The 21,909-nt window shown below is 39.8% G+C and overlaps 2 non-coding genes across 2 annotated transcripts; one reads left to right on the top strand and one right to left on the bottom strand.

Annotated features, from left to right (window-relative positions):
- Nucleotides 1-11,024: 11,024 nt before the first annotated feature.
- LOC130964017 (small nucleolar RNA R71) lies at nt 11,025-11,132 on the bottom strand. Its single transcript, XR_009080130.1, has one exon. It is a non-coding gene; the product is annotated as a small nucleolar RNA R71 (small nucleolar RNA).
- A 10,386-nt stretch (nt 11,133-21,518) lies between these two features.
- On the top strand, nt 21,519-21,622 carry LOC130965071 (small nucleolar RNA R71). Its single transcript, XR_009081127.1, has one exon. It is a non-coding gene; the product is annotated as a small nucleolar RNA R71 (small nucleolar RNA).
- Nucleotides 21,623-21,909: the final 287 nt, after the last annotated feature.

Genomic DNA, 21,909 nt, shown 5'->3' with positions numbered 1-21,909 from the left:
ACTTGCGGTTTCTCTTGTCCCTTTTCTTGTTTATCCGAACTCTTCTCTGGTGGGTTCTTATGTGTTTCTCTCAATTCCCTCCCACTTCTGAGGGTGATAGCCTGACACTCCTCCCTTGGAGTCAAATTGGTGCTGCTGTGAGTAATGTGACCAGGGGCTTGCTTGAATAGGTAGCCAATTTGTGTTTCAAGTTTCTTGATGGCAGCATCTTAATTTTGCATATTGGATCGCACTTAATCCCGGAAGACTTTACTGTCTTGAATTTCTTGACAGATGCTTTCAAGTAGAGTCTCAATCTTTAAAAGTCTATCCTGGGTTAGTGATGGTGGATTGAGATTAGGTGGTTGAGAAGGGTGGTTAGGTGAGTGTTGATAGGATCTCTGTGAGGTATGTTGGTGGGTTGCATTGTTGTTGGAATTGTGGTTGTGGCGTCTCTAGACATCTATGGCTTCTTCAATGGTTTTCTTCTTGTTTAGAGAGCCCCCTGAGGAATGGTCTACAACCTTCTTTGACTCATAAGAGAGACCTTCATAGAAAATGTGAAGCTGAACCCATTCATTGAATATGTGATGAGCGGATAATTTATACGCTTTTTGGCATTGTTTTTAGGTAGTTTTTAGTAAGTTCAAGCTAATTTTAGGGACGTTTTCATTAGTTTTTATGTTAAATTCACATTTCTGGACTTTACTATGAGTTTATGTGTTTTTCTGTGATTTCAGGTAATTTCTGGCTGAAATTGAGGGACTTGAGCAAATCTCTGAAAAAGGCTGACAAAAGGACTGCTGATGCTGTTGGAATCTGACCTCCCTGCACTCAAAATGGATTTTCTGGAGCTACAGAACTCCAAATGGCGCGCTCTCAACGGCGTTGGAAAGTGTACATCCAGAGCTTTCCAGCAATATATAATAGTCCAGACTTTATTCGGAAATTGACGACATAACTTGACGTTGAACGCCAAGTACATGCTGCTGTCTGGAGTTAAACGCCAGAAACACGTCATGATCCGGAGTTGAACGCCCAAAATACGTTATAACTTGGAGTTCAACTCCAAGAGAAGCCTCAGCTCGTGGATAGATCAAGCTCAGCCCAAGCATACACCAAGTGGGCCCCGGAAGTGGATTTATGCATCAATTACTCACTCATGTAAACCCTAATAGCTAGTCTAGTATAAATAGGATAATTTACTACTGTATTAGACATCTTTTGAAAGTTTAATCTTGTGACTGTTTAGTCTTTGATCATTCGGTCTTTTGATCATTTAGGGGGCTGGCCATTCGGCCATGCCTGAACCTTTCACTTACGTATTTTCAACGGTGGAGTTTCTGCACACCATAGATTAAGGGTGTGGAGCTCTGCTGTACCTCAAGTTTCAATACAATTATTATTACTTTCTATTCAATTCTCTTTTATTCTTATTCCAAGATATACGTTGCACAACACTTTGATGAATGTGATGATCCGTGACACTCATCATCATTCTCACCTATGAACGTGCGTGACTGACAACCACTTCCGTTCTACCTTAGGCCGGGCGCATATCTCTTAGATTCCCCAACAAAATTTTCGTGGTATAAGCTAGATAGATGGCGGCATTCATGGGGATCCGGAAAGTCTAACCTTGTCTGTGGTATTCCGAGTAGGATCTTGGGAATCCGGAAAGTCTAACCTTGTCTGTGGTATTCTGAGTAGGATTCCGGTATTAGATGACTGTGACGGGCTTCAAACTCGCGATTGCTGGGCGTGATGACAAACGCAAAAGGATCAATGGATCCTATTCCATCATGATCGAGAACCGACAGCTGATTAGCCGTGCTGTGACAGAGCATTTGGACCATTTTCACTGAGAGGATGGGATGTAGCTATCAACAAGGGTGATGCCTCCAGACGATTAGCCGTGCAGTGACAGCGCATACGACCATTTTCCCGAGAGGATTAAAAGTAGCCATTGATGATGGTGATGCCCTACATACAGCTTGCCATGGAAAGGAGTAAGAAGGATTGGATGAAAGCAATAAGAAAGTAGAGATTCGAAAGGATTCTAGCATCTCCACACGCCTGTCTGAAATTCCCACTATTGATTTACATAAGTATTTCTATCCCTTTTTATTTTCTATTTATTATTAATTTTTGAAACCCATAACCATTTAATCTACCTAACTGAGATTTACAAGGTGACCATAGCTTGCTTCATACCAACAATCTCTGTGGGATCGACCCTTACTCACGTAAGGTATTACTTGGATGACCCAGTACACTTGCTGGTTAAGCTGAATGAAGTTGTGATCATAAATTCCAATAGAGCAAATTTTTAAATCTCATGCAAATACAAAGAGGATCACAATTTCGTCCACCTAGTTTTTGGCGCCGTTGCCGGGGATTGTTTGAGTATGGACAAATGACGGTTCATCTTGTTGCTCAGATTAGGTAATTTTCTTTTCAAAAATCTTTTTCAAAATTTTTCTTTTCTTTTTTTGTTTTTCCAAACTTTATTTTCGAAAATAATTAATAAAAATCCAAAAAATCATAAAAGCATAAAAAAATATTTTGTGTTTCTTGTTTGAGTCTTGAGTCAATTTTTAAGTTTGGTGTCAATTGCATGCTTTAAAAATTTTTCTTGCATTTTTCGAAAATTCCATGTATTCATAGTGTTCTTCATGATCTTTAAGTTGTTCTTGACAAGTCTTCTTGTTTGATCTTGATGTTTTCTTGCTTTGTGTTGTTTGTTGTTTTTCATATGCATTTTTCGTTTGTTAGAGTCCATGCATTAAAGATTTCTAAGTTTGGTGTCTTGCATGTTTTCTTTGCATCAAAAATTTTTCAAAAATATGTTCTTGATGTTCATCATGATCTTCAAAGTGTTCTTGGTATTCATCTTGACATTCATAGTGTTCTTGCATGCATTAAGTGTTTGATCCAAAATTTTCATGTTTTGGGTCATGTTCGTGTTTTTCTCTCTCATAATTAAAAATTCAAAAATAAAAAAATTATCTTTTCCTTATTTCCCTCCAAATTTTCGAAATTTTGGGTTGACTTGGTAAAAAATTTTTAAAAATTAGTTGTTTCTTACAAATCAAGTCAAAATTTCAATTTTAAAAATCTTATATTTTCAAAATCTTTTTCAAAAAATTATATCTTTTTCATTTTTTTCTATTTCTCGAAAATTTCAAAATTATTTTTCAAAATAGTTTCAAAATCTTTTTCTTATCTTTATATCATATTTTCAAAAATTAGCTAACAATTAATGTGATTGATTCAAAAATTTGAAGTTTGTTACTTTCTTGTTAAGAAAGGTTCAATCTTTAAATTCTAGAATCTTATCTTGTAGTTTCTTGTTAGCTAAGTCATTTTAAAAAATTAAATCTTTTTCAAAATATCTTTTTCTTAAAATTTTTATCTTATCTTTTTATCTTATCCTTTTCAAAATTTTATCTTTTTCAAAATTTGATTTCAAAATATCTTATCCAACTTCTTATCTTCTTATCTTTTTCAAATTTGATTTTAAAATCTTTTTCAACTAACTAATTGACTTTTTGTTTGTTTCTTATCTTTTTCAAAACCACCTAACTACTCTTTCCTCTCTAATTTTCGAAAATATCTCACCCCTTTTTCAAAAATCCTTTTTAATTAACTAATTATTTCATGTTTTAATTCTAATTACATTTTATCTCCAATTTTCGAAAATACTAATCCCTTTTTTCAAAATTATTTTCGAAATTTCTCCTCTCTTTTCTTATTCTAGTTAATTATTTAATTACTAACACTTCTCTTCACCTCTCTCCATCTAAATAACCGAACCCACTCTTCTGCATTCTTCTCCCCTTTCTTTTTCTACTAACATAAAAGAATCTCTATACTGTGACATAGAGGATTCCTCTTCTTTTCTTGTTTTCTTCTCTTTCATATGAGCAGGAACATGGAAAAAGGCACTCTTGTTGAAATTGATCCTGAACCTGAAAGGACTCTGAAAAGGAAACTAAGAGAAACTAAATTACAACAATCCAGAAACAACCTTTCAGAAATTTTTGAACAAGAGAAGGAGATGGCAGCCGAAAATAATAATAATGCAAGGAGAATGCTTGGTGACTTCACAAAGCCAACGTCCAAATTTGATGGAAGAAGCATCTCCATTCCTGCCATTGGAGCCAATAATTTTGAGCTTAAGCCTCAAATAGTTGCTTTAATGCAACAAAACTGCAAGTTCTATAGACTTCCATCTGAAGATCCTTATCAGTTTTTAACTGAGTTCTTGCAGATCTGTGAGACTGTAAAGACGAATGGAGTTGATCCTGAAGTCTACAGACTCATGCTTTTCCCTTTTGCTGTAAGAGACAGAGCTAGAATATGGTTGGATTCACAACCCAAGGATAGCCTGGACTCCTGGGATAAGCTGGTCACAGCCTTCTTGGATAAATTCTTTCCTCCTCAAAAGCTAAACAAGCTGAGAGTGGATGTTCAAACCTTCAAACAAAAAGATGGTGAATCCCTCTATGAAGCTTGGGAAAGATATAAGCAGCTGACCAAAAGATGTCCATCTGACATATTTTCAGAATGGACCATATTAGATATATTCTATTATGGTTGCAAACAACCAATTCATGTACACTTCTGAGAGGAATTCTGTGAATAATGGGATACCTCAGAAGAAAGGAGTTCTTGAAATTAATGCTCTGAATGCCATATTGGCTCAGAACAAAGTGTTGACTCAACAGGTCAACATGATTTCTCAAAATCTGAATGGATGGCAATATGCATCCAACAGTACTAAAGAGACAGCTTCTGAAGAAGCTTATCATCATGAGAACCCTGCCATGGCAGAGGTTAATTACATGGGTGAACCTTATGGAAACACCTATAACTCATCATGGAGAAATCATCCAAATTTCTCATGGAAGGATCAACAAAAGCCTCAATAAGGCTTTAACAATGGTGGACGCAATAGGCTGAGCAATAGCAAGCCTTTCCCATCATCTTCTCAGCAACAGACAGAGAATTCTGAACAAAGCACTTCTAATTTAGCCAATATAGTCTCTGATCTATCAAAGGCCACTTTCAGTTTCATGAGTGAAACAAGATCCTCCATCAGAAATCTGAAGGCACAAGTGGGCTAGCTGAGTAAGAAAGTCATTGAAACTCCTCCCAGTATTCTCCCAAGCAATACAGAAGAGAATCCAAAAGGAGAGTGCAAGGCCATTGATATAATCAATAAAGCCAAATGCACAAGGGAGGAGGAGGACGAAAATCCTAGTGAGGAAGACCTACTGGGACGTCCCTCAAGCAAGAAGGAGTTTCCTATTAAGGATCCAAAGGAATCTGAGGCTCATATAGAGACCATAGAGATTCCATTAAATCTCTTTTTGCCATTCATGAGCTCTGAAGACTATTCTTCCTCAGAAGAGGATGAAGATGTGATTGGAGAGCAAGTTGCTCAATATTTAGGAGCTATCATGAAGCTGAATGCCAAGTTGTTTGGTAATGAGACTTGGGAAAGTGAACCTCCCTTGCTCATTAATGAACTAGATACCTGGATTCAGCAAACTCTACCTCAAAAGAAACAAGATCCTGGCAAGTTTTTGATACCTTGACCATAGGCACCATGACCTTTGCAAAAGCTCTGTGTGATCTGGGGTCAGGGATAAATCTTATGCCACTCTCTGTAATGGAGAAGCTGGGGATCATTGAGGTACAACCTGCCTTGTTCTCATTACAATTGGTAAGCAAATCATTGAGACAAGCTTATGGAATAGTAGAGGACGTGTTAGTAAAGGTTAAAGGCCTTTACATCCCTGCTGATTTCATAATCTTAGACACTAGGAAGGAAGAGGATGAATGCATCATCCTTGGAAGACCTTTCCTAGCCACAACAGGAGCTGTGATAGATGTCAACAGAGGTGAATTAGTCCTTCAATTGAATGGGGACTACCTTGTGTTTAAGGCACATGGCCATCCCTCTGTGACAAAAGAGAGTAAGCATGAAAAGCTTCTCTCAGTTCAGAGTCAAGAAGAGCCCCCACAGTCAAACTCTAAGTTTGGTATTGGGAGGCCACAACCAAACTCTAAGTTTGGTGTTAAGACCCCATATCCAAACTCTAAGTTTGGTGTTGGGACTATACAACATTGACCTGATCACCTTGTGGCTCCATAAGAGCCACTGTCAAGCTATTGACATTAAAGAAGCGCTTGTTGGGAGGCAACCCAATTTTATTTATCTAATTTTTATTTTATTTTATTGTTATTTTGTGTCTTATTAGGTACATGATCATGAGGAGTCACGAAAAAAATTATAAAAATTAAAAACAGAATAAAAAACAGCAGAAGAAAAATCACACCCTGGAGGAAGCACAGGCTGGCGTTCAACGCCAGTAAGGAGCATCTGGCTGGCGTTCAACGCCAGAACAGAGCATGAATCTAGCGCTAAACGCCAGAAACAAGCAACATTCTGGCGCTGAACGCCAGGAATGTGCCTAGAAGAAAAGCTGGCGCTGAACGCCAGTAACAAGCATGAAACTGGCGTTCAACGCCAGAAACATGCTTTACATGGGCGTTGAATGCCCAGAACGTGCACCACTCGGTGTTTAAACGCCAGAATGGTGTGCAAAGGCATTTTGCATGCCTATTTGGTGCAGGGATGGAATTCTTTGACACCTCAGGATTTGTGGACCCCACAGGATCACCTCAGGATCTGTGGACCCCACAGGATCCCCACCTACTATATTCCCACCTTACCTCCTAATCCTATTTTACTCTTCCCCATAAACCCCACCTACCTTCAAAATTCAAACATTTTCCCACCCAATCCCACCCTAAATGGCCGAACCTACCCTCTCCCCTCTCCCTATATATACCCTTCCATTCTACTTCATTTTCACACAACACTACCCCCTCTACTATACCTTGGCCGAATCCATCTCCCCTCACTCTCCTCCATTTTCTTCTTCTTCTTCTTCTTCTCTTCTTTCTTCTCTTGCTCGAGGGCGAGCAATATTTTAAGTTTGGTGTGGTAAAAGTGATGAGCGGATAATTTGTATACTTTTTGGCATTATTTTTAGTATGTTTTTGATATGATATAGTTAGTTTTTAGTATATTTTTATTAGTTTTTAATTAAAATTCACTTTTCTGGACTTTACTATGAGTTTGTGTGTTTTTCTGTGATTTCAGGTATTTTCTGGCTGAAATTGAGGGACCTGAGCAAAAATCTGATTCTGAGACCAAAAAAGGACTGCAGATGCTGTTGGATTCTGACCTCCCTGCATTCGAAGCGGATTTTCTGGAGCTACAGAAGCCCAATTGGCGCGCTCTCAACGGCGTTGGAAAGTAGACATCCTGGGCTTTCCAGCAATATATAATAGTCCATACTTTGCCCAAGATTTGATGGCCCAAACCGGCGTTCAAAGTCACCTCAAGGAATCCCAGCGTTAAACGCTGGAACTGGCACCCAAATGGGAGTTAAACGCCCAAACTGGCACCAAAGCTGGCGTTTAACTCCAAGAAGAGTCTCTACACGAAATTGCTTCATTGCTCAGCCCAAGCACACACCAAGTGGGCCCGGAAGAGGATTTTTATGTCATTTACTCATTTCTGTACACCCTAGGCTACTAGTTTCTTATAAGTAGGACCTTTTACTATTGTATAAAAATCTTTTGATCACTTTTAGATCTCTAGATCATCTTTGGACATTTTAGTTCTTAGATCATTGGGAGGCTGGCCATTCGGCCATGCCTAGACCTTATGCTTATGTATTTTCAACGGTGGAGTTTCTACACACCATAGATTAAGGTGTGGAGCTCTGCTGTACCTCGAGTATTAATGCAATTACTATTGTTCTTTCATTCAAATTCTGCTTGTTCTTTATCCAAGATATCACTTGTTCTTCAACATGATGAAGGTGATGATTGACGCCCATCACCATTCTCACTCATGAACAAAGTGACTGACAACCACTCTTGTTCTACAAGCATTTGAGGCTTGGTGAATATCTCTTGGATTCCTGATTGCACGATGCATGGTTGATCGCCTGACAACCGAGTGCTCGCCTGACAAACGAGCCAACCATTCCGTGAGATCAGAGTCTTCGTTGTATAGGCAAGAACTGATGGCAGCATTCAAGAGAATCCGGAAGGTCTAACCTTGTCTGTGGTATTCTGAGTAGGATTCAATGATTGAATGACTGTGACGTGCTTCAAACCTGTAACCTACTGGGCGTTAGTGACAGACGCAAAAGAGTTATTCTATTCCGGTAGGGGAGGGAACCACACCGGTGATTGGCAACACTGTGACAGAGTGTGTGCATTAGCTTTCACTGCGAGGATGGGAGGTAGCTGCTGACAACAGTGAGACCCTATACGAGCTTGCCATGGAAAGGAGTAAGAAGGGTTGGATGAAGACAGTAGGAAAGCAGAGAGACGGAAGGGAAGGCATCTTCATGCGCTTATCTGAAGTTCCTACCAATGAATTACATAAGTATCACTATCTTTATCTTTTATGTTATTTTCGTTCATCATCATATATATCTGAGTTTGCCTGACTAAGATTTACAAGATGACCATAGCTTGCTTCAATACTAACAATCTCCGTGGGATCGACCCTTACTCACGTAAGGTTTATTACTTGGACGACCCAGTGCACTTGCTGGTTAGTTGTGCGAAGTTGTGTAATGCCATGGTATTGGGCTACCACGTTTTTGGAGCCATTACCAGGGATTATGAGAGTTGTGAAAAAGTATAGTTCACAACTTCGCGCACCAAGTTTTTGGCGCCGTTGCCGGGGATTGTTCTAGTTTTGAGCAAGCCTTTGGTAACATCAGTGCCAAGATCCGGCAACAACATCAAATTTTTGGTGTTATTGCCCGGGATTGTTCAGGCTGGACAACTGACGGTTCATCTTGTTGCTTAGATTAGGTATTTTTTTTCGAAATTCTTGAAGATGAATTCTAGAGTTTCATGATGATTTGTTGAAATCTGGCTGGCTGAGAAGCCATGTCTAATCTGATTGGACCGAGGTTTCAACTTATCACCACAAGAGCTTGTTGATTTCGTATCAATCTTGCTCTTGGAGCAGTGATCTGCTAAGATTTGGCTGACCTTTGGTCATGTCTAGTGTTTTGGACCGAAGCTTTCTTTGAAAGCTTGGCTGGCTGTGAAGCCATGTCTAATTCCTGGACCGGAGTCTTAGACTAGCATTGCACTGATTCCTGGAATTCTCATTAAGAATTTTGATACCTTCTTTTTCCACTTAATTTTCGAAAAAAAAAACACAAAAAAATTAAAAAATTAAAAAAATCATAAAATTCAAAAATATTTCTTGTTTGAGTCTAGTGTCTCATCCTAAGTTTGGTGTCAATTGCATGCATTCATATGTCTTAGTGATCTTCAAGATGTTCTTGATAATTCACTTGCTCTGATCTTCGAATTCTATTGACTTGAGTATTTTGTGTGTCTCATATGCATTTTCAGTTCATTAGTGTCAGTAGTATACAAACTGCTAAGTTTGGTGTCTTGCATGCATTGTTATTTGATTCTTGTTGCATTTTAATTATTAAAAATCCAAAAATATTTTTAATTTGTGTCTTTTCAAGTCAATGATACAAGGGATTGAAGATTCAGAACACACTGCAGAGGAATTATACAGAAAAAGCTGAGCATTCAAAAATGCCCAGTGAAGAAGGCAGACTGGCGTTTAAACGCCAGCCAGGGCACCTGGTTGGGCGTTTAACGCCCAAAGAGGTAGCATTTTGGGCGTTAAACGCCAGAATGTATACCATTCTAGGCGTTTAACGCCTGGATGGTGCTAGGGGGAAGATTTTGTTTTCAAATCAATTTTTTTCAAATTTTTCAAAATCAAATCTTTTTCAAATCATATCTTTTCAATCAAATGTTTTCAAAATCAATTTCTTTCCTTTTTCAAAGATACTTACTAACAATTAATGATTTGATTGAACATTTTTTGCCTTTTCTATTAAGAAAGGTTTTATGTTTGAATCATATCTTTTCTTGTTAGGCAAGTCATTAATTTTTAAAATCATATCTTTTCAAATTGTTTTCAAATCATATCTTTTAAAATGGTTTTCAAATCATATCTTCTCAATCACATCTTTTTAAGACAATAACCTTTCAATCATATTTTTTTTATCATATCTTTTTCAAATTAGTTTTCAATCAAATCTTTTTAGTTTCTAATTTCAAAATCTTTTTCAAAAATCACTTGATTTCTCTTCCACTTTCAATTTTCGAAAATTATCAATCAAATTTTCAAAATGTTTTCAAAATCTTTTAATTGAATTTTCGAAAATCCTCTTCCCTCCTTCTCACATCCTTCTATTTATGGAGTACCACTCCTTCTAAATGCACAATTCGAACCTTATCTAATTAAAGTTCGAATTCTTCTTCTCCTTCTTCTTTCTATTTCTCTTTTCCTCTGACATTTCAAGGAATCTCTATACTGTGACATAGAGGATTCCACATTTTCTTTTTCTCTTCTCTTTCATATGAGCAGGAGCAGAGATAAAGGCATTCTTGTTGAAGCTGACCCTGAACCTGAGAGAACCTTGAAGCAAAAGCTAAGAGAAGCCAAGGCACAACTCTCTTTAGAGGACCTGACCGAATTCTTCAAGGAAGAAGAACCCATGGCAGCCGAAAACAACAACAATGCCAACAATGCAAGGAAGGTGCTGGGTGACTTTACTGCACCTACTCCCGACTTCTATGGGAGAAGCATCTCTATCCCTGCCATTGGAGCAAACAACTTTGAGCTTAAGCCTCAATTAGTTTCTCTAATGCAACAGAATTGCAAGTTCCATGGACTTCCAATGGAAGATCCTCATCAGTTTTTAGCTGAATTCTTGCAAATCTGTGACACAGTCAAGACTAATGGGGTTAACCCTGAGGTCTATAGACTGATGCTATTCCCTTTTGCTGTAAGAGACAGAGCTAGAATATGGTTGGATTCTCAACCTAAAGAAAGCCTGGACTCTTGGGAAAAGCTAGTCAATGCCTTCTTGGCAAAGTTCTTTCCACCACAAAGATGGAGTAAGCTTAGAGTAGAAGTCCAAACCTTCAGACAGAAGGATGGAGAATCCCTCTATGAAGCTTGGGAAAGATACAAACAATTAATCAGAAGATGTCCTTCAGACATGCTTTCTGAATGGAGCATCATAGGTATTTTCTATGATGGTCTCTCTGAACTATCTAAGATGTCCTTGGATAGCTCTGCTGGAGGATCTCTTCATCTGAAGAAGACGCCTGCAGAAGCTCAAGAATTGATTGAAATGGTTGCAAATAACCAATTCATGTACACTTCTGAAAGGAATCCTGTGAACAATGGGACTAGTCAGAAGAAAGGAGTTCTTGAGATTGACACTCTGAATGCCATACTGGCTCAGAACAAGATATTGACTCAACAAGTCAATTTGATTTCTCAAAGTCTGTCTGGAATGCAAATGCACCAAACAGTACAAAGGATGCTTCATCTGAGGAAGAAGCTTATGATCCTGAGAACCCTTCCATGGAAGAGGTGAATTACCTAGGAGAACCCTATGGAAATACCTACAATTCTTCATGGAGAAATCACCCAAATCTCTCATGGAAGAATCAAGAGAGACCTCAACAAGGTTTCAATAACAATAATGGTGGAAGAAACAGGTTTAGCAATGGCAAGCCTTTTCCATCATCTTCTCAGCAACAGACAGAGAGTTCTAAGCAGAATACTTCTGACTTAGCAACAATGGTCTCTGATCTAATAAAGACCACTCAAAGTTTCATGAATGAAATAAGGTCCTCCATCAGAAATTTGGAAGGACAAGTGGGTCAGCTGAGCAAGAAAGTTACTGAACTCCCTCCTAGTACTCTCCCAAGTAATACAGAAGAAAATCCAAAAGGAGAGTGCAAGGCCATCAACATGGCCGAATATGGAGAGGAAAGAGAGGAAGAAGACGCCACTGAGAAAGACCCCAGTGGGCGTGCACCACTCTCCTCTGAGTTCCTCAATGAGGAACCTTGGGAATCTGAGGCTCAAAATGAGACCATAGAGATTCCATTGGACTTACTTCTGCCATTCATGAGCTCTGATGAGTATTCTTCCTCTGAAGAGGATGAGTATGTTACTGAAGAGCAAGTTGCTAAATACCTTGGAGCAATCATGAAACTCAATGACAAGTTATTTGGAAATGAGACTTGGGAGGATGAACCTCCCTTGCTCACCAAAGAACTGGATGACTTGTCTAGGCAGAAACTGCCTCAAAAGAGGCAGGATCCTGGGAATTTTTCTATACCTTGTACCATAGGCACCATGACCTTCAAGAAGGCCTTGTGTGACTTAGGGTCAAGTGTGAACCTCATGCCCCTCTCTGTAATGGAGAAATTAGGGATCTTAGAGGTGCAAGCTGCAAGAATCTCATTAGAGATGGCAGACAACTCAAGAAAACAAGCCCATGGACTTGTAGAGGATGTTCTGGTTAAAGTTGAAGACCAGTACATTCCTACTGATTTCATAGTCCTAGAGACTGGGAAGTGCATGGATAAATCCATCATCCTTGGCAGACCCTTCCTAGCCACAGCAAAGGCTGTGATTGATGTTGACAGAGGAGAGTTAATCATTCAAGTGAATGAAAAATCCTTGGTGTTTAAGGCCCAAGGATATCCCTCTGTCATCATAGAGAGGAAGCATGAAGAGCTCCTCTCAAAACAGAGCCAAACAGAGCCCCCACAGTCAAACTCTAAGTTTGGTGTTGGGAGGCTACAACCAAACTCTAAGTTTGGTGTTGAAACCCCACATTCAAACTCTAAGTTTGGTGTTGGGAGGTTTCAACACGGTTCTGAGCATTTCTGAGGCTCCATGAGAGCCCTCTGTCAAGCTAATGACATTAAAGAAGCGCTTGTTGGGAGGCAACCCAATGTTTTATAATTAATTATTTTCTTTTGTTATTTTATCTTTTTTTGTAGGTTGATGATCATAAGAAGTCACAAAAACAATGAAAAAAGCAAAAACAGAATGAAAAACAGGAAGAAAAACAGCACACCCTGGAGGAGAAGAAACTGGCGTTCAAACGCCAGTAATGCTAGCTGTTGGGCGTTTAACGCCCAGTCTGGCACCATTCTGGGCGTTTAACGCCAGAAAGGGGCACCAGACTGGCGTTAAACGCCAGTAAAGGGCAAGAACCTGGCGTTAAACGCCAGGAATGGGCACCAGCCCAGCGTTTAACGCCAGAAATGGCTCAAAACGTGATTTTGAGCAACATTTGGTGCAGGGATGACTTTTCCTTGACACTACAGGATCTGTGGACCCCACAGGACCCTACCATCACTCTCTCTCTTCTTTCCCCATTCACCAATCACCTCAACACCTCTTCCCCAAAAACCCCTCACCTATCAAATCCCATCTTTCTCTTCACCACTCACATCCATCCTTCATAAAACCCCACCAACCTCACCCTTCAAATTCAAACCACTTTCCCTCCCAAACCCACCCATAATGGCCGAACCTTTACCCCCCTCTCTCCTATAAATACCCTTCTTCAACTCTTCATTTTCACACAACCTAAACCCCCTTTCTTACCCTTCTTAGCCGAACACACTACCATCTCCCTTCTTCCTCATTTCTTCTTCTTCTACTCTCTTCTTTCTTCTTTTGCTCGAGGACGAGCAAACATTTTAAGTTTGGTGTGGTAAAAGCGTTGCTTTTTGTTTTTTCATAACCATTTATGGCATCCAAGGCCGGAGAAACCTCTAAAAAGAGGAAAGGGAAGGCAAAAGCTTCCACCTCCGAGTCATGGGAGATGGATAGATTCCTCTCAAGGGTGCATCAAGACCACTTCTATGAAGTTGTGGCCTTGAAGAAGGTGATCCCCGAGGTCCCCTTTTCACTCAAAAAGGGTGAATATCCGGAGATCCGACATGAGATTCAAAGAAGAGGTTGGGAAGTACTTACCAACCTCATTCAACAAGTCGGAATCTTGATGGTTCAAGAGTTCTATGCCAATGCATGGATCACCAAGAACCATGATCAAAGTGTGAACCCGGATCCAAAGAATTATCTTACTATGGTTCGGGGGAAATACTTGGATTTTAGTCCGGAGAGTGTGAGGGTGGCGTTCAACTTGCCTATGATGCAAGGAGATGAGCATCCTTACACTAGAAGGGTCAACTTTGATCAAAGGTTGGACCAAGTCCTCACAGTCATATGTGAAGAGGGCGCACAATGGAAGCAAGATTCAAGAGGAAAGCCGGTCCAATTGAGAAGGCATGACCTCAAGCCCGTGGCTAGAGGATGGTTAGAGTTCATACAACGCTCTATCATCCCCACTAGCAACCGGTCCGAAGTTACCATAGACCGGGCCATCATGATCCATAGTATCATGATTGGAGAAGAAATAGAGGTTCATGAGGTTATAGCCCAAGAACTCTATAAGGTGGCGGACAAGACCTCCACCTTGGCAAGGTTAGCCTTTCCCCATCTCATTTGTCACCTCTGTTATTCAGTTGGAGTTGACATAGAGGGAGACATTCCCATTGATGAGGACAAGCCCATCACCAAGAAAAGGATGGAGTACACAAGAGATCTCACTCATCATGAGATCCCTGAGATTCCTCAAGGGATGAATTTTCCTCCACAAAACTATTGGGAGCAGCTAAACACCTCCCTAGGAGAACTAAGTTCCAACATGGGACTACTGAGGGTGGAGCATCAAGAACACTCCATCATCCTTCATGAAATTAGAGAAGATCAAAGAATCATGAGGGAGGAGCAACAAAGACAAGGAAGAGACATTGAGGAGCTCAAGCACTCCATAGGATCTTCAAGAGTAAGAAAGAGCCGCCATCACTAAGGTGGACCCGTTCTTTGATTTCCTTGTTATTGTTCTTCTGTTTTTCGAATTTTAATGCTTATGTTTATCCATGTTTGTGTCTTATGATCATTAGTGTCTTAGTGTCTATGCCTTAAAGTTATGAATGTCCTATGAATCCATCACCTTTCTTCAATAAAAACGTGCCTAATTGATAAAAGAAAGAATTGCATGAATTTTGAATTTTATAATAGTTTAATTATTTTGATGTGGTGGCAATATTTTTGTTCTCTGAATGTATGCTTAAACAGTGCATATGTCTTTTGAATTTGTGGTTCATGAATGTTGGCTCTTGAAAGAATGATGAAAAAGGAGACATGTTACTGAGGATCTGAAAAATCAATAAAATGATTCTTGAAGCAAGAAAAAGCATTTCACAAAAAAAAAAACCGAAAAAAAAAAAACGAAAAAAAAGAGAGAAAGGAATAAGAGTTGTGATCCAAGGCAATAAGAGTGTGCTTAAGAACCCTGGACACCTCTAATTGGGGACTTTAGCAAAGCTGAGTCACAATCTGAAAAGGTTCACCCAATTATGTGTCTGTGGCATGTATGTATCCGGTGGTAATACTGGAAGACAGAGTGCTTTGGGCCACAGCCAAGACTCAATAAATAGCTATGTTCAAGAATCATCATACTTTACTAAGAGAATCATTAACACTATCTGGATTCTAAGTTCCTAAAGAAGCCAACCATTCTAGATTTCAAAGGATAGAGTGAGATGCCAAAACTGTTCGGAGGCAAAAAGTTAAAAGCCCCGCTCATCTGATTAATACTGATCTTCACAGATGTTTTTGGAATTCATTTGCATATTCTCTTCTTTTTATCTTATTTGATTTTCAGTTGCTTGAGGACAAGCAACAATTTAAGTTTGGTGTTGTGATGAGCGGATAATTTGTATACTTTTTGGCATTGTTTTTAGTATGTTTTTGATATGATATAGTTAGTTTTTAGTATATTTTTATTAGTTTTTAATTAAAATTCACTTTTCTGGACTTTACTATGAGTTTGTGTGTTTTTCTGTGATTTCAGGTATTTTCTGGCTGAAATTGAGGGACCTGAGCAAAAATCTGATTCTGAGACTAAAAAGGACTGCAGATGCTGTTGGATTCTGACCTCGCTGCATTCGAAGCGGATTTTCTGGAGCTACAGAAGCCCAATTGGCGCGCTCTCAACGGCGTTGGAAAGTAGACATTCTGGGCTTTCCAGCAATATATAATAGTCCATACTTTGCCCAAGATTTGATGGCCCAAACCGGCGTTCAAAGTCACCTCAAGGAATCCCAGCGTTAAACGCTGGAACTGGCACCCAAATGGGAGTTAAACGCCCAAACTGGCACCAAAGCTGGCGTTTAACTCCAAGAAGAGTCGCTACACGAAATTGCTTCATTGCTCAGCCCAAGCACACACCAAGTGGGCCCGGAAGAGGATTTTTATGTCATTTACTCATTTCTGTACACCCTAGGCTACTAGTTTCTTATAAGTAGGACCTTTTACTATTGTATAAAAATCTTTTGATCACTTTTAGATCTCTAGATCATCTTTGGACATTTTAGTTCTTAGATCATTGGGAGGCTGGCCATTCGGCCATGCCTAGACCTTATGCTTATGTATTTTCAACGGTGGAGTTTCTACACACCATAGATTAAGGTGTGGAGCTCTGCTGTACCTCGAGTATTAATGCAATTACTATTGTTCTTTCATTCAAATTCCGCTTGTTATTTATCCAAGATATCACTTGTTCTTCAACATGATGAAGGTGATGATTGACGCCCATCACCATTCTCACTCATGAACAAAGTGACTGACAACCACTCTTGTTCTACAAGCATTTGAGGCTTGGTGAATATCTCTTGGATTCCTGATTGCACGATGCATGGTTGATCGCCTGACAACCGAGTGCTCGCCTGACAAACGAGCCAACCATTCCGTGAGATCAGAGTCTTCGTGGTATAGGCAAGAACTGATGGCAGCATTCAAGAGAATCCGGAAGGTCTAACCTTGTCTGTGGTATTCTGAGTAGGATTCAATGATTGAATGACTGTGACGTGCTTCAAACCTGTAACCTACTGGGCGTTAGTGACAGACGCAAAAGAGTTATTCTATTCCGGTAGGGGAGGGAACCACACCGGTGATTGGCAGCACTGTGACAGAGTGTGTGCATTAGCTTTCACTGCGAGGATGGGAGGTAGCTGCTGACAACAGTGAGACCCTATACGAGCTTGTCATGGAAAGGAGTAAGAAGGGTTGGATGAAGACAGTAGGAAAGCAGAGAGACGGAAGGGAAGGCATCTTCATGCGCTTATCTGAAGTTCCTACCAATGAATTACATAAGTATCACTATCTTTATCTTTTATGTTATTTTCGTTCATCATCATATATATCTGAGTTTGCCTGACTAAGATTTACAAGATGACCATAGCTTGCTTCAATACTAACAATCTCCGTGGGATCGACCCTTACTCACGTAAGGTTTATTACTTGGACGACCCAGTGCACTTGCTGGTTAGTTGTGCGAAGTTGTGTAATGCCATGGTATTGGGCTACCACGTTTTTGGAGCCATTACCAGGGATTATGAGAGTTGTGAAAAAGTATAGTTCACAACTTCGCGCACCAAAAAGCATAAGCTTTTTGTTTTCCATTACCATCAATGGCACCTAAGGCCGGAGAATCCTCTAGAAAAGGAAAAGAGAAGACAAAAGCTTCCACCTCCGAGTCATGGGAGATGGAAAGATTCATCTCCAAGAGCCATCAAGACCACTTCTATGATGTTGTGGCAAAGAAGAAGGTGATCCCTGAGGTCCCTTTCAAGCTCAAGAAAAATGAGTATCCGGAGATCCGACATGAAATTCGAAGAAGAGGTTGGGAAGTCCTAACCAATCCCATGCAACAAGTTGGAATCTTAATAGTTCAAGAGTTCTATGCCAATGCATGGATCACTAGGAACCATGATCAAAGTATGAACCCGAGTCCAAAGAATTATCTCACAATGGTTCGGGGGAAATACTTAGATTTTAGTCCGGAGAATGTGAGGTTGGCATTCCACTTGCCCATGATGCAAGGAGATGAACGCCCCTACACTAGAAGGGTCAACTTTAATCAAAGGTTGGACCAAGTCCTTACGGATATATGTGTGGAAGGAGCTCAATGGAAGAGAGACTCCAAAGGCAAGCCAGTCCAACTAAGAAGACTGGACCTCAAGCCTGTGGCTAGAGGATGGTTGGAGTTCATTCAACGCTTCATCATTCCCACTAGCAACTGATCTGAAGTTACTGTGGATCGGGCCATCATAATTCATAGCATCATGATTGGGGAGGAAGTAGAAGTTCATGAAGTCATCTCCAATGAATTCTACAAAATAGCCGAAAAGCCCTTTACCATGGCAAGGCTAGCTTTTCCTTACCGTTTTTGCCATCTATGTTACTCAACTGGAGTTATCATAGAAGGAGACATCTCCATTGAAGAGGATAAGCCCATCACCAAGAAGAAGATGGAGCAAGCAAGAGAGATCCTTCACGGTTCTCAAGAGATGCATGAGGAAGCTCATCATCAAGAAATCCCTGAGATGCCTCAAGGGATGCACTTTCCTCCCAATAACTATTGGTAACAACTCAACACTTCCTTAGAAAATTTAAGCCACAATGTGGAACAATTAAGGGTGGAACATCATGAGCACTCCATCATTCTCCATGAAATAAGAGAAGATCAAAGAGCAATGAGGGAGGAGCAACAAAGGCAAGGAAGGGACATAGAAGAGCTTAAGGACATTGTTGGTCCTTCAAGAAGAAGACGCCACTATGGTGGATTCATTCCTTGTTCTTATTTCTTTCTGTTTTTTGGTTTTTATGTTGTATGTTTATCTATGTTTTGTGTCTCTACTTCATGATCATTAGTAGTTAATAACTATGTCTTAAAGTTATGAATAATTCCATGAATCCTTCACCTCTCTTAAATGAAATATGCTTTAATTCAAAAGAACAAGAAGTACATGAATTTCGAATTCATCCTTGAATTTAATTTAATTATATTGATATGGTGACAACACTTTTGTTTTCTGAATGAATGCTTGAACAGTGCATATGTCTTTTGATCTTATTGTTTCTGAATGTTAAAATTGTTGGCTCTTGAAAGAATGATGAACAAAGAGAAATGTTATTGATGATCTGAAAAATCATGAAATTGATTCTTGAAGAAAGAAAAAGCAGTGAAAAAGAAAGCTTGCGAAAAAAAAAATGGCAAAAAAAAAATAGAAAGAAAAAGAAAAAGCAAGCAGAAAAAGCCAATAGCCCTTAAAACCAAAAGGCAAGGGTAAAAAGGATCCAAGGCTTTGAGCATCAATGGATAGGAGGGCCCAAGGAAATAAAATCCAGGTCTAAGCGGCTAAATCAAGCTATCCCTAACCATGTGCTTGTGTCATGAAGGTCCAAGTGAAAAGCTTGAGACTGAGTGGTTAAAGTCGTGATCCAAAGCAAAAAGAGTGTGCTTAAGAGCTCTGGACACCTCTAACTGGGGACTTTAGCAAAGCTGAGTCACAATCTGAAAAGGTTCACCCAGTTATGTGTCTGTGGCATTTATGTATCCGGTGGTAATACTGGAAAACAAAGTGCTTAGGGCCACGGCCAAGACTCATAAGTAGCTGTGTTCAAGAATCAACGTGCTTAACTAGGAAAGTCAATAACACTATCTGAACTCTGAGTTCCTAAGAGAAGCCAATCATTCTAAACTTCAAAGGAAAAAGTGAGATGCCAAAACTATTCAGAAGCAAAAAGCTACAAGTCCCGCTCATCTAAGTAGAATTAATATTCATTGATATTTTGAAATTCACAGTATATTCTCTTCTTTTTTATCCTAATTGATTTTCAGTTGCTTGGGGACAAGCAACAATTTAAGTTTGGTGTTGTGATGAGCGGATAATTTATACGCTTTTTGGCATTGTTTTTAGGTAGTTTTTAGTAAGTTCAAGCTACTTTTAGGGACGTTTTCATTAGTTTTTATGTTAAATTCACATTTCTGGACTTTACTATGAGTTTGTGTGTTTTTCTGTGATTTCAGGTAATTTCTGGCTGAAATTGAGGGACTTGAGCAAAACTCTGAAAAAGGCTGACAAAAGGACTGCTGATGCTGTTGGAATCTGACCTCCCTGCACTCAAAATGGATTTTCTGGAGCTACAGAACTCCAAATGGCGCGCTCTCAACGGCGTTGGAAAGTAGACATCCAGAGCTTTTCAGAAATATATAATAGTCCAGATTTATTCAGAAATTGATGACGTAACTTGGCGTTGAACGCCAAGTACATGCTGCTGTCTGGAGTTAAACGCCAGAAACACGTCATGATCCGGAGTTGAACGCCCAAAACACGTTATAACTTGGAGTTCAACTCCAAGAGAAGCCTCAGCTCGTGGATAGATCAAGCTCAGCCCAAGCATACACCAAGTGGGCCCCGGAAGTGGATTTATGCATCAATTACTTACTCATGTAAACCCTAATAGCTAGTCTAGTATAAATAGGATAATTTACTACTGTATTAGACATCTTTTGACAGTTTAATCTTGTGACTGTTTAGTCTTTGATCATTCGGTCTTTTGATCATTTAGAGGGCTGGCCATTTGGCCATGCCTGAACCTTTCACTTACGTATTTTCAACGGTGGAGTTTCTGCACACCATAGATTAAGGGTGTGGAGCTCTGCTGTACCTCAAGTTTCAATACAATTATTATTACTTTCTATTCAATTCTCTTTTATTCTTATTCCAAGATATACGTTGCACAACACTTTGATGAATGTGATGATCCGTGACACTCATCATCATTCTCACCTATGAGCGTGTGTGACTGACAACCACTTCCGTTCTACCTTAGGCCGGGCGCATATCTCTTAGATTCCCCAACAGAATCTTCGTGGTATAAGCTAGATAGATGACGGAATTCATGGGGATCCGGAAAGTCTAACCTTGTCTGTGGTATTCCGAGTAGGATCCTGGGAATCCGAAAAGTCTAACCTTGTCTGTGGTATTCTGAGTAGGATTCCGGTATTGGATGACTGTGACGGCCTTCAAACTCGCGATTGCTGGGCGTGATGACAAACGCAAAAGGATCAATGGATCCTATTCCATCATGATCGAGAACCGACAGCTGATTAGCCGTGCTGTGACAGAGCATTTGGACCATTTTCACTGAGAGGATAGGATGTAGCTATCAACAAGGGTGATGCCTCCAGACGATTAGCCGTGCAGTGACAGTGCATAGGACCATTTTCCTGAGAGGATTAAAAGTAGCCATTGATGATGGTGATGCCCTACATACAGCTTGCCATGGAAAGGAGTAAGAAGGATTGGATGAAAGCAATAAGAAAGTAGAGATTCGAAAGGATTCTAGCATCTCCACACGCCTGTCTGAAATTCCCACTATTGATTTACATAAGTATTTCTATCCCTTTTTATTTTCTATTTATTATTAATTTTCGAAACCCATAACCATTTAATCTGCCTAACTGAGATTTACAAGGTGACCATAGCTTGCTTCATACCAACAATCTCTGTGGGATCGACCCTTACTCACGTAAGATATTACTTGGATGACCCAGTACACTTGCTGGTTAAGCTGAATGAAGTTGGGATCATAAATTTCAATAGAGCCAATTTTTAAATCTCATGCAAATACAAAGAGGATCACAATTTCGTCCACCAATATGTCTGGTGGGCATCTTCTTGTTAAGTCCTTGAATCTCTCTCATGCCTCATAGAGAGTCTCACCATCTTGTTGCCTAAAAGTTTGCACCTCAGTTCTCAGCCTGTTAATCCTTTGAGGAGGGTAGAATCTTGCCAAAAATTTGTTCACCACATCTTTCTAATTTGTTAAGCTCTCCTTTGAGAAGGACTCCAGCCACTTGGATGCTTTTTCCCTGAGTGAAAAAGGGAACAAAAGCAGCCTATAGACATCCGGGTGGACTCCATTAGACTTCACAGTGTCACATATTCTCAGGAAGGTGGTTAGATGTTGATTGGGGTCTTCTTGGGCACTTCCTCCAAATGAACAGTTGTTCTGAACAAGGGTGATGAGCTGGAGTTTTAATTCAAATT

Source organism: Arachis stenosperma, chromosome 2, assembly GCF_014773155.1.
Source record: "Arachis stenosperma cultivar V10309 chromosome 2, arast.V10309.gnm1.PFL2, whole genome shotgun sequence".
Classification (NCBI taxonomy): domain Eukaryota; kingdom Viridiplantae; phylum Streptophyta; class Magnoliopsida; order Fabales; family Fabaceae; genus Arachis; species Arachis stenosperma.
This window is presented reverse-complemented; position numbering and strand designations above follow the sequence as displayed.